Source organism: Neofelis nebulosa, chromosome 5, assembly GCF_028018385.1.
Source record: "Neofelis nebulosa isolate mNeoNeb1 chromosome 5, mNeoNeb1.pri, whole genome shotgun sequence".
NCBI classification, from domain to species: Eukaryota; Metazoa; Chordata; class Mammalia; order Carnivora; family Felidae; genus Neofelis; species Neofelis nebulosa.
Genome location: NC_080786.1, coordinates 37,203,392 through 37,218,417, shown reverse-complemented (window position 1 = coordinate 37,218,417; position 15,026 = coordinate 37,203,392).

The window sequence follows — 15,026 nt, the reverse complement described above, 5'->3', positions numbered from 1 at the left end:
ACATGGGGCTTGAGCTCATGAATGGCAAAATCCTGACCTGAGCTGAAGTTGGATGCTTAACCGACTGAGCCACCCAGGCACCCCTATATGTGAGGTCTTGACTCCATTTTTTTCACTCCATTTCCAGGTTCCCCTTTAAAAGCAAGAGGAAAATCTAAGAATTGGACCTCAGATTGGGGGAAGAATTATGAGAGAGATTAGGAAAACTGGTTTCCCAAAACCTCCATATTTTAGGACCCATTCCTTACATTTTCAGGTTTCTGGGAAAGGAAGAGAAAACAGCATCCCACTATCCACACACCCTACCCAGGCATATCTTCCAGCTGTATCATTTACAATTTGGAGGTTGACTCCTTAAAGCCCATTCACAGGCCCAGGGTTAAGAACCCTTAGGCTAATATTATCATGAAGATATAGGTGATCCAGTCTTGGATATGAGATTTACAATGATATTATGTTTTGACAGTGACATTGAAACAGAGTCTTGCTTTTCTGAATGGCCAAAGAAGGACAAGCACATTCTACTTCTTGGGCGAGATCAACTTTTACCTAAGTTGAGGGGAGAGGTAGTTACAGCATATAGTGGTTGGACTTGGGTTCCCAAATGCCACCCAAGTCCTGGGTGGAGTTAGATCTGAAAACTTACTCTCTTGAGCACATGGGTTATACAAAATAGGAAGGGACAAGGAATGTTCATATATTTCAATGTTCCCACTGACTGAGCAGGAAGCAACGAGAGAGAACAGATGATTGAGGCCCCTCTCCAGGGTCACTTTGAGAAAGAAGCCTTTGGGAAAACACATGCAGAAAATGAGAGACAAATACAACTGAAATGTTTTTAACCATTCTTTGTGCCCTGTTTACAAAACATTCTGAAATAACCAAATGAAGTTGTTACATATCTCGGGCATCATGAAAAGGGGTGGGGGGCTCTGGTGATTGTACCATATATTAAGCACAGCTGCTGCTTTTTTAAAATTGATCTCACTAGATTTATGGGCCTTGAGGATTCTTTCTATTTCCTTTTCTGGGGGGAGTAAATGTTTTGGTGTTCAACGGGGATGCTCTGATCTTCCTAATGTAAACTTGTTCAGTGCCCTTGCTTGGGAGCAGGCACACCTGACGTACACTTGGAAGGTGAGAGAGGAAATGCAAAAGAGAAGAAAATGGAAAAGTAGAGAAAGACAACAGCAGGCCTTTGACCCAACTTGCAAAATAGTAGGAAAAAAGATGTAACTTGATTTTTACCAAGATTTGACTCTGTATCTTCAGCAAATATTTTAGTGGAAGTCCTTTAGGTGTTGAGGGGGAAAAATGGCAGCGCAAGAGAAAAGTGGGATCTTTAAGATAAACGCACATTGGCCAGGAGGAAACTCAAATCCAAGCTTTAGTCTCCATCCTGCTTCCGTGCTCTTCTTCTGTAGGACATTCCCAAGAGGATGGCTTCTGAGCTGACATTTGTACTTGCTACCTGTGGCCTTTAGGGATGGATTCTCTCAAACAGGCTAATACCAGCAGACACTAAACTCCCTTTTGTGTCCTGCAGGTTTACAAATAGAGCTGATCCTCAAACAGTTATTTTGGAAGTTGGGGCGAGGTGTTTACTTGTGGGCTTCGTAAGAAGGGCTTAATTTCGGTGATGTCTTTCAAGCACTTTGGACTTCCGGGATGGGAGCCAGCCTTCTAAAATGAATGTGTTTGGGGGCACCCGGGTGGCTCAGTGGGTTAAGCATCTGACTTCGGCTCAGGTCATGATCCTCGTGGTTCGTGAGTTCGAGCCCCGTATCTGACTCTGTGCTGACAGCTAGAAGCCTGGAGCCTGCTTCAGATTCTGTGTGTATCTCTCTCTCTTTCTCTCTCTGCCCCTCCCCTGCTTGTGAATTGTTTCTCTCTGTCTCTCAAAAATAAATAAATGTCAAAATAAAATGAATGTGTTTGGATTACTGGAGTTAACTTGGGGGCCTGGAAGGGGGTTTACACACATTAAACATAAAACGTGATGTCTTCATAATTTTTTCCAGATTCAGCTCCTTTTAGACCCAGGAGATAAATGGGTCTTCTTCCTATAGCAGTATTTTGTCACCCTTTCCTGATTGCAATTGAGATTCTGAAGAAGTAGTTCACCTGTCTGGTGTAATGAACTTGACTTGGAGGTTTTGCCTTGCTCCTAACTATCTCCACTTCCCACCTCCAGGATCAGCCTTGCCTCCAACCCTAGGAACAATGCTTGTGGGCATGAGGTCTTTAGAGCCCTGGTGGTGAACTCACTGGCTCAGGATACAGTTGGTTTTGCTCTTTCCTGCCACTGCTTCGACCTTTGTTTCCAGGTTTCTAGTAACGAGGTATTTGCCTACCTTCTTATTCATGGCTGACTCTTGTTCTGTTCCCGAGTCCTTAGTAATTGCATTTCCCTCCCAGTCCCTCAGTGAGATTACTGCCCTCTGTTTCCTCCAGTAACTGGATTTGTCTGACCTTGAGTCCTAAACTATGCTTGCATCCTCTGCATACGTTTCACCCTCCTTGGCATGCAATCACTTACCTAACACAGGTAGGAGAGTGTTAGCATTTTCATTTGGGGTATATATATCACTTAGCTTTAATTTTTTTAATTTTTTTTTATTTAAAAAAATTTTTTTTAACGTTTATTTATTTTTGAGACAGAGAGAGACAAAGCATGAACGGAGGAGGGGCAGAGAGAGAGGGAGACACAGAATCGGAAGCAGGCTCCAGGCTCTGAGCCATCAGCCCAGAGCCCGACGCGGGGCTTGAACTCACGGACCGCGAGATCGTGACCTGAGCCGAAGTCGACGCTCAACCTACTGAGCCACCCAGGCGCCCCAATTTTTTTATTTTTAATAAACAGAAAACTTCACACCTGAGCCATTAAACTTATAGAATGCCCTGAATCTCACTGAAAACAACTCATTAACTTATTTACATTGAATTGTGTCAGCTGACAAGAATATAAACAAGATAGGCCACATAAACTTGGCAATACCTAACACCTCATAATATAATCAGAAAGAACCTTAAAGATCAATAAAGATATGGACAAACATTTCAATAAAATATGAACCTACTGTAATAGCCATTTGGTCAAGAATCCCATTTTCATTCTTTATAAGAGACAAGGAGTTTAAGAACTAATAATCATTGAAGTCATAACAATTGTCATAATCATCTTGCTATTTAAAACAGGAGGCAAAAAAACGGATGTGAAAATGATATATTCTGTTTCATCTCTAAGTTTATCTTGGCAGAAAAAAAATGTGTTTCAACTTCAGAGATAATTCGTTTGGAGCTTCTTAAAGGGCTTTCTGTCTCTATGTTACCATTGAAAGGGTTCAAGAGACCAATGACAGCACAGGATTTAAAAGAAAAAATTCCTGGGGTGCCTGGGTGGCTCAGTCGGTTAAGCGGCTGACTTCGGCTCAGGTCATGATCTCGCGGTCCGTGAGTCCAAGCCCTGCGTCAGGCTCTGTGCTGACAGCTCAGAGCCTGGAGCCTGTTTCAGATTCTGTGTCTCCCTCTCTCTGACCCTCCCCCGTTCATGCTCTGTCTCTCTCTGTCTCAAAAATAAATAAATGTTAAAAAAAAAAAATTTTTTTAAATAAAAGAAAAAATTCCCTTTAGAAATGGTATATGAAAATATTTCGTTGCAGTATGAACATTATATAAGACAAATACATGCAAAATGAGCTGTAAAGTTCTTGCATTTTTTTCTGGGCTCTGAAACCATTGATATCACTTGGGGTACTTATGCTGTAGAAGTTTGATAGGGCTCACATATTTTAATTAGGGTATTTTCAGCTGCCTGTAACAGAAACCATTGTTTTAAAAGTGGCTCATAAAACAAAAATACATTTTTCTCACGTGGAGGTTCCAGAGTTGGTTCAATGCTCAACAACATCATGGAGAATCCAAGGCTTCCCATCTCATTCTCAGTGGGTCAGCCATGTGTTCCCTCAGGGTGACAAGACAGGTGCAGCAGATCCACCGGGACATGTCCCCAGGCCAGGAGGAAGGAGTGGGGTCTCCTCAGAGACATCCCTTTCTGTTTGTTGGAGAAGAAAACCTTTCCCCAAAGCACATACCCCCCTCTCCCTCTTGTTCCATCTCATTGACCAGAACTTAGTCATATGGAATCTTTAAAAAGTGATCATCTGCCATTGGTAAGCTTTGTACTTTTACTAAGCCATGAGACATTTCATATTCTATGGAGTTTATCTGCCCCTTAAACTCTTAGTAGTATTTACCCTTATGGGCTGTGTGGACTTTTGTTGTTGTTGTTGAAGGTAGACCTTTGACTGTCTATTTTTTATATTATTATTGGTAAGTTCATTTCTTATTTTTTTAAGTTTTGTTTTGTTTTTGTTTGTTTGTTTGTTTGTTTGTTTGTTTTTGGGAGAGAGAGAGAGAGAAAGAGCACCTATGTGAGCAGGGGAGGGAATGAGAATCTCAAGCAGGTTCTGTGCTGTCATCCTGGAGCGTGACAAGGGGCTCGATCCCACAAACCGTGAGATCATGACCTGAGCAAAAACCAAGAGTTGGACACTTAACTGACTGAGCCACCCAGGCACCCCTTGGTAAGTAAGTTCATTTCTTGAATTAATTTTGGTAATTTACATTTTTGTAGAAAGTCACTCTTCGGGGTCTAGATTTTTAAAGTCATTGGAATAAAGTTGCACATAGCATGTAAAAATTTTTTTAATCTCAATAAAAATATTTTTTTTAATCTCTGCATCCTGTTTTCATTTCTCATTTTATTGTGTCTTTTTTTTTTTCCTTACTTACTGGATAATACTTGCCAAAGGCTTTCTTTGTTTTGATCTTGTCAAAACATAGAATTTAAGTCTATTGTTTTTGGTTTTCTATTTCATATTATCTATCTTATCTTTATTAATTCCTTCCCTCTCTATTCTTTGGTTTATATGTTATTTCTTTTCTAGTTTCTACAGTTGAAAGCTAAGTTCATTTGTTTTCAGTCTCTCTTGCTTTCTAACATCTGGATTTAACATTACAATTTGCTCCCTGAGAAACAATTTTGTTATGACTTCGAGTTTAAGATGCTTTGTTCTCATTGTCATTGGTTTCTTAATAATCCTGCTTAATAATTCTTCTTATTAATTATTAATAATTTTGCTGCCCCACCCTTAAGGAGAATTATACCTTACCCCATTGATGCTAGACTCAGCCATGTGACTTGTGTTAGCCAATAAATATGAGTGGAAGTGAAACCCACATTTTGAGTCATGGTCTGGTTCTATCATCTTTCTTTTCCTTCTGGAGCAGTGTGCTAAGATAGACCAGCTCTTTCAGCCTGTGTGACAGACTAAAGATGACATAAAGAGTGGCAGCTGACCTGAGACAACCAAGTAGTGTTAGTGAGAAATAAATCTTTGTTGTTCCAAACTCTTGATACAGCCTTAAATACTTCACTGTGTATTTCTAAAGAATAAGAACATCTTCCTGTATAGACAAAAATTACATTTTCCTATTTAACAAAATTAATGTTGATTTTTTTTTTTGAGTAGGCTTCATGTCCAGTGTGGAGTCCAACACAGGGCCCAAACCATGACCCTGAGAACAAGACCTGAGCTGATATCAAAAGTCAGACACTTAACTGACTGAGCCACCCAAGGACCCCCTTAATATTATCTGATACTTAACACACATTCAAACTTTCTCATTTGGCCCCAAAATGTCCTTTCTAGCTGGTTTGTACAAATCACAAACCAATCTAGAACTACATGTTCTATTTAATTGTCATGTTTTTAAAGTACCTTTTAACTTAGAACAGTCCCTTTTCTTATGACATTGATTTGTTGAAGAGCCCAGGCCAGTTGTCCTAAAGAACGTGCCACATTTTAGCTTTGCTTCCCCATTATTACTATTCAGCTTGTCCCTATATGCCTATAATTCATGTAAATAAGTTATATATAAACATTCAGTTAGATTCAAGGTAAACACTTTTGGCTAGAATGCAATAGAAGTGATGCTGTATACTTCATATCACATCACATCAGAAAGATGCATAATAGTTGCTTGTCTCACTATTAGTGATGGTAATGGGATAAATGACCACTAGACTAAATGACCACTAGCCTATCCCTCCATTATATGGTTAAATTTTTATCTCTTATGGCCATAAAGTAACCAAAATGCTATCGCTTTCATACCATATGAATAACCAATACCCCATTCATAGAGGTTTTAGCATCAATTAGTAGTCTTTGCTGGAATCAATAATTTCATTAGGAACTATAAAATGATTCTTCCGTAAAGTGACCCTTCCCTTCTCAATTGGAGCCACTTGGTTTCTGCAATATAGTTGCTACCTGACAGGCAAGTTAAATGCTTAATCATTTCTCTTTAGTTTTCCACTTTCAAAGTAAAGAAGTGGTTCAAATGGTGACAAAGGAGTTTTTTCCTGGATTTCCCTCATCGTTACGGACATCTGGAATTTCTAAGATTTCATGTATTTCAATCAACTAGTATATTTCTCTTTTCTACGTTCAAATTTTTTCTAATGCGATACCTTATGAAATATTTGACTCCAGTAGAATCCTTCATGTAGGGAAACAGAAACAAAGAAATTCAAGTCATTGGACTCAGTGAGTCATTAGAAAGGTAGCTCTCAGCCAGGAATGATTTTGCTCCCTAGGGGACATCTTGGCAATATCTGGAGACATTTTTAGCTGTCATAATTACTTTAATGTTGCATTTAGTTTTGTAATAATTTTAAAGATTTAAAATAACACCACATTCAACATTTAAGAAAGTGACATTACAGCTGCAACGCACTACTTATTGACCTTTCAAAGGGAAAAATATCATGACTTATTTTTGAAATCAGTGGACTAAATATTTCTGAAAGACTCATCCTTTGAACATAACTAAAAAAGATGGGTGATATATAAAAATCATCTTCCAAAAATCATCAAATAGCTGAATGATACGGAATTAAAAGGCCAAGAAACTGAAAGGATGTGCATCCGAGATTTTACCATGGCCATTAGGAACATCAGTAAATGAATACATAGATAGAAGGGGATAACACAGACAGATGGATAGCCAGGACAACAGCCACAGGTCTCCATTCTCCTGAGAGGGGTACACGGTGCACTGTGAACAAGAGAGATCTGATTTGTCCCTTCATATAACCACCCAAAGAATGGAAGGCCACAGGCCCCATTAGCACCATTAGCTCTCAGAAAGAATCACCATTGTTTATAGGATATAACAAAATGGCCAAACTGTTTTCACCAGCGCTTGCTCCTGAGCCAGGTGTAATAGATTAATCCCTGGAATGCAAACAGCAAACACCAGAAGGAAAATCAGTCAATCCATCCATCCATCCATCAATCACATCCCCTTGAAACAGACACATTGTATTGGTGACATAAAGAACTGGTTACCTCCTTCTGGTGATTTATAATCCGTTTGGGAATACTCATTCAGTTAACAAATATTTATTGATAAGATAAGATGATGGTTAGCTATCAAACCATTATTACTACTGAGATTCAGAAGAAGGAGGAATCCCTCCTAGTTGTAGAGGTCAGGGGAGTCTCATCTAAAGAGATGAGGTTGGAATGAGGGCCTGAAGGCTGGGAAGTAATATAACTGTAAGAAGCTGTCGATTGGGAGGGCCGGAAGCACCGGCTAGAGAGGGCAAACAGTTTTACACAGGATTCCAGGGAAATAAACTTTGAATGGTAGGTTAGGTTATATAGGCCCTTAATTCCTGGCTAAAAATTTAGAGGGGGATTTGTAAGTGATGGGGATCAACTGTGAGGTTTACAGCACTTGGGGGAGGAACTGACAGCCAGGTTTTTTAATTTAAGTGATCGATGATCAGGCACAGAAATGCCCTCTACCCCACCCACTTCCTAAGTTACTAATAGCTAATATAGAGGAACCATGAAGAAAATACCAAGAAAATACCATGTCGCAGAGCGACATGGGCAGTTTTCTTCCATTTGCATTAGACACGTGTTGCCCAAGATTTCCCATGCTGGGAATACCTTGGGAGGGCCCAGGAACCACTGGTGGCCATGACTACCACCTCATAGAGAAAGTGGGTGCCCTGTACACTGTGACTCATGGGTCACAGTGATTCTGTGATAAAATCAGCTATATGAGGAAGCAGTACTTAATTTCATTTTGGCTCAGTTTCATTTTTAATCACGAGAAAGGGTGGGCATTGTGTGAGAGCCCAGGACTTCACATCAGAGGGTCAGTTTAACCTAACCTCTGCTCTCTTCTTATCACCGTGTGAACTTGGAAAAGACAAAACTGCTCCAAGATTCATCTCCCTCATTTGTAAAACAAGGACAGGAACACTTTCCTTACAGGATTTGAGGAGAACTTACGTGTAGGTGGTATGAAACACCAGGTGAATGAAACTTTTGAAAAATTAACGTTTCACATCCTGGAAATGCCTCAGACTTTTGGACTCAGTTTTGATTTTAAAAATTGGGACTTGCTACAGAGGTGAAGGTGGACAGGGTAGGCCCCACAGACCCACCCAGCACTGGGCAGAGTGCCCTTCATATCAGACTTGGTGGAAACTCACAAAACCATCGCAAAGGGTCAGATTTGCTCTCTCCTCGACCAAGTAACTGATCAGAAAAAAATTTTTATGTTTATTTTATTTTTGAGAGAGAGAGAGAGCACAAGCACAGGAGGGGCAGAGAGAATGGGGTACAGAGGATCCAAAGCAGGCTCAGTGCTAACAGCGGCAAGCCCGATGTGGGGCTCGAACTCACAAACCGAGAGATCATGACCTGAATGGAAGTCCAGCGCTTAACTGACTGAGTCACCCATGTACCCCGATAAGAAATTAAAAAAAAAAAAATTAGGCACACAAGTGTGCCTGGGTGGCTCAGTCAGTTAAGCATCCGACTCTTGATCAGCTCAGGTCTTGATCTCAGGGTCATGAGTTCAAGACTCCTGTTGGGCTTCATGCTGGGCATGAAGCCTACTTAAAAATAAAGGTAACTTGCTGGAATGAGCACTGGGTGTTGTACGTAAGCGATGAATCACGGGACTCTACCGCCAAAACCAAGAGCACATATAACGATATGTTAGCCAATTTGACAGTAAATTATATTTAAAAAAAATAATAATAAATATAAATAAATAAATAAATAAATATAAATAAAAATTACACACGGGATGAAGCTTTCTAACTGAGAGGCTGGGCTTCACTGTTCTCATCTAGCCAAGGGGAACAGAAGGATCACTTACCTCTTTTCCTAGCCTCCGCCTTTGACCGGTACCTGTCTCTCAGCACAATTACATTTCAAAGGAAGGCCTGATGAGCTCTTTAGTTTCTGATGTGAGATTTGAAGAGTGATTTGTAGGATGTCCCCTCTAGGAAAGCAAAGAGTAGTGCAGAGCACTAACTTAATTCATATGCTCAGGATGTCCTGCTTAGATCTTATTTCGGACAACTAATGGAAGGCTTCGATTCTCTGGGCACTGCTCTGGAAATGGTGTGAGCATTGGAAGGACTGCTCAGCATCTTTCCTCCTTTGGCCATTTATATACAAATCCATATTAGGCAGTAAGAAAAAAGTCTCTGCAATTTCATCTACTGTGATTTGGAAAGTAGCCACACCCTCCTCTCAGGACTTCCCCCTTCACACACAAAGCTTTCTCCTTTTGAAAATGACATTTTTGTTCTATTTATAGAAGAAATGTGTGCTCCTTTCCCAAACTACACTCTGAGATGAAATCAGTTTCACCTCATATCAAAGCTGACCCTTTCTTTTGAATGGCAACATAAATTTGCATGAAACTGGTGATTTTTGCTAGTGAATCATGTCCTAGAACAAGGGCAGAACTAACAGATTGCTTTCATTTATCTGAGGGCAAGGCCAGATGAATGCTCACACAAAGGAAAGTAAATACACAAAGGAAGAAGATATAAACAAAGAAGAAACCAGTGTGCTTTAAGTACAACGTTAGGAACTTGTTTTATATCATCATTTCAACATGCTAAATACTTTACAGGTGTCTTAGTACTTAATACAACAACCCTATAAGATAAGTATTATTATCCCTGTTTTAAGATAAGGAAACCTCAGGGGCACCTGGGTGGCTCAGTCAGTTGGGCATCCGACTTCTGCCCAGGTCATGATCTCATGGTTCGGGTTCCAGCCCCGCATCGGGCACTGTGCTGACAGTTCAGAGCCTGGAGCCTGCTTCGGATTCTGTGTCTCCCTCTCTCTCTCTGCCCCTTCCCTACTCACACTCTGTCTCTCAAAAATAAATAAACATTGAAACAATATTTAAAAAAAAAAGATAAGGAAACCTCAAAAAGAATGGTTAAGTAACTTAAGGTCACACACTGAACATCAGTCTCTGGTAAAGACACGGAGGGGATTTTTTTCCTCGTCCCTGCACACTATGGGACACTGGGCCCGAGGGTGGGAGAAGTATCCTCATTTCCCCTGATTGCTTCTTCCAGATTATTGTGCCTCTTCCTCCAAAGCTCTGAGCTCTGGTGCATGTGTTGTCAGACTAGATTAAATATTCCCCTTTGTCTAATCAACTGTGGTCCCTGGGGGTCTTGAAGAGTTTTGTACCCTGCCACTCTTTGCAAATTCATGGTAATATCAAAACCCATGTGAGTAATCTTGCCAACAGACTGTCGGCACCTCAGCTGCCTCTTGTTGGTGATCTTGTCCTTCCACCCTATCTGCACCAGAGGCCAGCTCGCTGCTGTCCAAAGCTGCTTCCTCTCCTTCCTGAACAGACTGTGTTTGCCCTCTTCCTTCAGAGTTGGGTGTGGTATCATAACTGAGTTCTGCACAAAGGAATAGGGAAACCGCCCGTGTAGCTCCCTGCTTTCTCCCTCTCATTATCTGCCAGCCAGATGGAGAAGATCCAAAGGAGAATTCCGAGGGCCTAGAACAGCACTGTCCAGCAGAAATGTAATGTGGGCCACATATGTGATTTTAAACTTTCTGGTAGCTGCTTTTTTCTTTTTTTTTTTTTCTTTCTTTTTTTTAGGAAAAAAGAAACAAACTAGTAATTCCTTTTTAATATAAAGCTAATATTGTTAATTATTAAGAAAAGTAGCATAAGATTATACTGAGTAACAGGTTTTCCAAATACAAGGGGATAAAAAGTAAGGTAAATTACATAAAGGTTATAATTTAAGGTAGAATTGAAGGTCAGATAGAATTATTCAGTTCAGTAGTTCAGACACTTAATAAGCACCGCCGGATGCAGGTACCATACTACACATTGGGAAAGGCAAGATCAACAAAACACAGCTCCTGTTCCCAAACAACTCATGGTCTAGTAGAAGGAAGAGAAAGCAGAGTTGATACACATGTGATGTAGAAGAAATCTAGAGGACTTGCAGATTTCACGCCTTTTTTTTTTTTAATGTTTATTTTTGTGAGAAAGAGAGAGAGAGAGAGAGAGCGCGCGACCCGGGGAAGGGCAGAGAGAGAGGGAGGGTGGACAGAGGATCCGAGGCGGGCTCTGCCCTGACACCAGCGAGATGCCCCACACTGGCCTCGAACGCACAAACCATGAGATCATGACCTAAGCCAAAGTCAGATGCTTAACTGACTGAACAACCTGGGTGCCCCTGGTAGCTGCTTTAAAAAACTCAGTAAGAAACCTGTGAAATTAATTTTAATAATACATTGTATTTAACCCAATACATCAAAAATATTATTTCAACATGTAATAATGTAAAAAGTATTAATAAGGTGCAGTTGACCCATGAACAACATGAAGCTAAGGGTGCTGACCACCCGTGTAGTTGAAAATCTGAACATAACTTTTGTCTCTCCCAAAACTTAACTACTAAGAGCCTACTATTGACTGGAAGCCTTACCGGTAACATAGATAGTTGATTAACACATATTTTCCATGTTATATGTATTATCCATTCTTTCAATAAAGTAAGCTAGTGTAAGAATGTTATTAAGAAAATCTTAAGGAGGGGCGCCTGGCTAGCTCAATCGGTTGAGTGACTGACTCTTGATTTCGGCTCAGATCATGATCTCATGGTTCATGAATTCAAGCACCACGTAGGGCTCTGTGCTGAAAGCTCAGAGCCTACTTGGGATTCTCTCTTTCCTTCTCTTTCTGCTCCTCCCCTGCATACATGCATGGATATGCATTTTCTCTTTCTCTCTCTCTCTCTCTCTCTCAAAAATAAATAAGTAAACATTTAAAAAAAAATTAATGCTTATTTATTTTTGAGACAGAGAGAGAGGAGCAGAGAGAGAGCAAGACAGGATCCGAAGTAGGCTCTGTGCTGACATCAGACAGCCCAATGCGGGACTTGAACTCATGAACCATGAGATCAGGGAGACCTGAGTCAAAGTCGGAGGCTTAGCCAACTGAACCACTCAGACACGCCAACATTTTTTAAAAATAAAATTATAAAGAGAAACTACATTTATAATACTGTACAGTAAAAAATTCATGTATAAGTGAGCCCACACAGTTCAAATTGGTGTTGTTCAAGGGTCAACTGTATTTTATATTCTTTTTTTACACTAAGGCTCTGAAATCTAATGTGTGATTTATACTTTTAGTACATATCAATTCAGAAGCTAAGTTTTCATCAAAAATACTTGATCTCTATACACTAGTCCCTCTTTATCTGTGGTTTTGCCTTCCATGGTTTTAGGTACCCAAGGTCAATCAGGCTGGGAAGCAGATGGTCCTGCTTCTGAGGAATCATTAGGCCAAGAGTGGACTGATACTACACCACAATGTCTATATCATTTGCCTTGCTTCATCTCATCAGATAGGCATTTTATCATCTCACATCATCACAAGAAGAAGGGCAAATACAACACAATAAGATATTTTGAGATAGAGATATCACATTCATATAACTTTTATTACAGTACTATATTGTTATAATTCTTCTATTTTATTGTTAGTTCTTGTTTCAATCTCTTACTGTGCCTAATTTAGAAATTAGGCTCAGTCAGTGAAGCATCTGACTTCAGCTCAGGTCATAATCTCCTGGTTCGTGAGTTCAAGCTCTGTGTCAGGCTCTGTGCTGACAGCTCAGAGCCTGGAGCTTGATTCAGAGTCTGTGTCTCCCTCTCTCTCTGCCCCTCCCCCACTGGCACTCTGTCTCTCTCTCTTTCTCTCTCTCTCTCTCAAAAATAAACATTAAAAAACCTTTAATGGTTTTAATTGAAGTATAATTAATACAGTGTTATATTAGTTTCTGGTGTAAATATAGTGATTCAACAATTCTAGACATTACTCAGCGTTCATCATGATGTGGATCCTTTTTTTTTTTTTTTTTTTTTTAATTTTTTTTTTAACGTTTATTTATTTTTGAGATAGAGACAGAGCACGAAAGGGGGAGAGTCAGAGAGAGAGGGAGACACAGAACCTGAAACAGGCTCCAGGCTCTGAGCTGTCAGCACAGAGCCCGACGCGGGGCTTGAACTCACTGACTGTGAGATCATGACCTGAGCCAAAGTCGGCCGCTTAACCGACTGAGCCACCCAGGCGCCCCATGGATCCTTTTTTTAAAAATTTTATATTTTAGAGAGAGAGAATCTTAATTAGGCTCTACACTCTGCACAGAGCCCAACACCAGGCTAGATCCCACAACCCTGGATCATGACCTGAGTCAAAATCAAGAGTCGATGCTCAAGTGACTGAGCCACCCAGTTGCCTCACAATAAGTGTATTCTTAATCCTCTTTACCTATTTCACCCATCTCACCTCACTTTAATGACCAAATACTTCAGTCGGGTGTTTAGTAATGTCCTCCAACATTTCCTTGTTAGACTGCTGTTTCCAATTTTTCTTCTCTTCAGTCCTCCACTTCTCCTGTGTCTCCTCTTTATCACCTTCTGACTCCTACCTGTTTCCAAGGAGAAAATAGCAGCAATCAAAAGAGTAGTTCCATGCACTTCTACCATACCAACCAACCTATGCACTGGGATCTCATCCCCTCTTACTTTTATTTTTTAAATAAACGCTATGCCCAAAGTGGAGTTTAAACTCACAACCCAGAGATCAAGAGTCACATGCCCTACCAACTGAGCCAGCCAGGTGCCCCAGGGGGATTTGCTTTAAATCAAAACTATAGGGACTAGAATAATTATATCACTAGATCTCATATTCTCTATTTTCTTATTTATAAAATGAATGTAACTTGGAAGTTTCTACTAGTCTTGCCAAATTAACAAGCTAACACATTCAATCTAATTTGGATACTGTCCATTAATTAGGTAGATGTGTGTGTTTATGTGTGTGCAGAAAGGACCACTTGGGGCTCAGTATCAAGTATTTCATTCTATGGTTTGGTATAATCAACAAACTTCCTTGTAATTCCACTAAATTAGGAGGAAGCCTAAGGAAAGAGCAAAACCTAAAAATCAACCAGCTGTTTCATTAAAGAGTCTTTGCTTTCCTTAGAATTGGAGGTCATCCAGGAGTGCCTGGTAACTCAATCAGTTAAGTGTCTGACTCTTGATCTCAGCTCAGGGCTTGATCTTAGGGCTGTGAGTTCAAGCCCCACGTTGGGCTCTGCACTGGACCTGAAGACTACTTAAAAAAAAGAAAAGAAAAGAAATGGAGGTCATCCAGCCTTTAGGGTGTGAAGCTTACCAGGCTACCCTTTAGCTAGCATGGTAGTTTGTGCATGAGTAGAAGCAGTTGTGCTCCCACATCCTCTAAGGAGACTTGAGATGTTCTTCATTAGATATTTAATATAACACAAAGATATAAAGAATAATACAACAAATGCTCAGATATCTACCAACCCTTATTAGTGAAGTCCCTTGTGTCCCACTCCCAATGAATAAAGTATATAGGACTTTCTTCCAATGATCTGAGAACACAGTTAAATAAAACCAAATTAACAAAGAAAGGATTCAGGGGCACCTGGCTGGTTCAGTCAGTTGAGTGCCTGACTCTTGATTTCTGCTCAGGTCATGATCCCCGGGACATAGGATTGAGCCCTGCATCAGGCTATACACTGAGTGTGGAGCCTGCTTAAGATTTTCTGTCTC